General features: G+C 50.2%; 1 protein-coding gene across 1 annotated transcript in view; it reads right to left on the bottom strand.

Moving 5' to 3' along the window:
• Positions 1 to 389: 389 nt before the first annotated feature.
• The window catches only part of rimkla (ribosomal modification protein rimK-like family member A), a 27,041-nt gene continuing 24,930 nt past the window's right edge, over positions 390 to 2,500 (bottom strand). Inside the window, exon 5 of the mRNA XM_062540777.1 lies at positions 390 to 2,500. This exon is cut by the window's right edge and continues 1,884 nt beyond it. The gene's annotated coding sequence lies outside the window, so the exon portion shown is untranslated.

The raw sequence follows: 2,500 nt of genomic DNA, 5'->3' as shown, positions 1-2,500 counted from the left end.
CCATACGGTTCTAACACTCAGGCTGTTCCCTACTGTTCTAACACTCAGGCTGTTCCATGCTGTTCTAACACTTGGGGTGTTCTATACGGTTCTAACACTCAGGCTGTTCCATACGGTTCTAACATTCAGGCTGTTCCATACTTTAATTCTTTAAGTCCGTAATTTTCTTCAGGATCAATATCTATCTATACTGTTCTAACACTCAAGCTGTCACGTACTGTTCTAACATTCTGGCTGTTCCATAATGATCTAACACTCCTGCTGTTCTATACAGTTCTCCCACTCAGGCCGTTCTATGCGTCCCCTGTACTCAGATCAGGCCCAGGTCCCTTGCGGGCCGCGGTGCGTAAATAACCACAGCAGTCTAGACTCCCATGCTGGTACAGGGCTTCGGTCAAACAACGTTTTTATTATTCTCATTTTTTCTCAGTATTCAGAATCAATACACATAACGTCAATGTTAGAACTGTAGGACTACTGGTTTTCTCTAGTATCAAATTACACAACATTGCTTGTATGAGTGTCAGGTGTGTGTGGGTTGGTTGGTTGGTTGCTTGGTTGGTTTGTTTGTTTGGCAATCAGGTCGTCTCGTCCCGCACCATACACAGGAGTCTGCCCCTAGTGGGGGTCCCGTGTAAATTCCCTTTTGTAAAGATCTGGAGGTTAAGGACTAAATGTACATTAGCAGCAATGGGGCAAATGAGTCATAACCACAGGGGGGCGCTACAGGGGAGGGGCAGAAACCACCCCCACCCACTGATGGGGGGTAAAGGAACCAGAGAGAGCACCCCACCCCGCCCCACCCTGACTGAGCTCTGTACCCCCACTAACACTCGAGGCTGTTGGCAGTGTTGCGTCAGAATGGCAGGCAGGTGGCGTCAGTCCTCCCGCCCACCCGGCAGTGTTTGTTTGTTTGTTTGTTTGTTTGTTTGTGTAGAGCCGTAGACCCGGCAGTGTTGTCGATATGTTACTGTCATAGTTCCTGTGCTGCTGGTACTGTAGTGTTGTTGAGTGTCGTGTTCTATTGTTCCTGTAGTGTTGCAGCTTCCTGTGCTACCCTCTGCGCTCCCCCCTGTGCCGCGCTACTTCCTGTAGCCCACCCTGGTAAAACTACATTTCCCATAATCCTCTCCCAATACTACCCAGCATAACTATGATCACCACCACCCTCTCAGTGCTACTGAGAAGAAAAGAAAAACTACGTCACCCATAACTTCCTTTATTTCCCTCAACAGCTTTCCCCCCCCCCATCGTGGCCCTGTAGAACTACATTTCCCAGCATCCTCTAGTTCCCCCTGCTACCCAGTAAAGCTACTAGTTCTCTCCTAGTGTGCTGGAGGGTCTCTCTGGCCAGCAGGATGCCACACAGTCGAGGGTGTTCAACATGGAGCTGATATGGGATTCGGTTGAGTGTGAGTGTGTGTGTGTGTGTATAAAACATCACCTCGCTCCATCTGTCCAGGCTGACACCCCCAAACACACACACACCCACACACACCTTGTGAGTCCTCTATTTGTGGTTATGATAAAGATTAACAATCATGTTTCACCTGGAAAGGGAGCACTGGAGAGCACTAGTGTACAACTAGGGAGCAACACAGACTGGTGGGGTGACAGGTGCTGTGTTGTTGTTGTTGTTGCTGTTGTTGTTTTGGTTGGTTGTCCTTTCTGCTTCCTTATGGAAGGTGACTACATCCTGGTCCTGCCAAGTAGGGGCTCTGAGTCCTGACTGCTGATTGGATATGGTGAGGGGGCACCCAGGAAGTGCCGCCCTCCTCTCTGTCCAGTGAACGTCCCCCAGATGCCAGCCTTCACACAGATGCAGTAAAGCGTTCCCCAAATGTAGTAAAGCGTTCCCCAGACGCAGTATAGCGTCCCCAGATGCTGTAAAGCGTTCCCCCAGGTGCCAACCTTCACAGCGGAGATCTCTTTTACTGAGACAGATTAGTCACACACGCACACACACACACGCACAAATCATTTTTCCTTAAAAAAATTACCATAAATTAGAGAAATAGAAGAAAAATAAAACACTGAACATTATATATATATATAAAAAAACACAAGCAAGAGGGGCAAATGTGTCTCTCCACCTGCATGTACAGGGCAGCATCTCTCTCTGTCTGTCTCTCTGTCTGTCTGTCTCTCCGTCTGTCTCTCCAGCTGTCTGTCTGTCTGTGCGCAGCCCTGGCCGATCTCACGCTTCGCTAACTAGAGGGGGGGTTGGTCTTGGAGGGGGGGGTGTAGAGAGACGGGCTGCTTCCCTGGGTCTGAGTCAGTCACACACACATACACACACACACACACACACACACACACACGCACGCACGCACGCACGCACGCGCGCTCGCTCGTACACACACACTGATGGCAGATGGCTTGTGCTTTGGCGGTGAGTGCCATGCAGACCTGGGGGAGAGGGGTATGCGTTGCCCTGGCAACAGCGCTGGGCTGCTTTGATGGAGCCTGCGAGAGGACTACCCCTGATCATTTGGAAGAG

Source organism: Sardina pilchardus, chromosome 7 (genome assembly GCF_963854185.1).
Source record: "Sardina pilchardus chromosome 7, fSarPil1.1, whole genome shotgun sequence".
Classification (NCBI taxonomy): domain Eukaryota; kingdom Metazoa; phylum Chordata; class Actinopteri; order Clupeiformes; family Clupeidae; genus Sardina; species Sardina pilchardus.
Note: the sequence above shows the minus strand (reverse complement) of the source record. Positions and strands in the feature narration are given on the sequence as shown.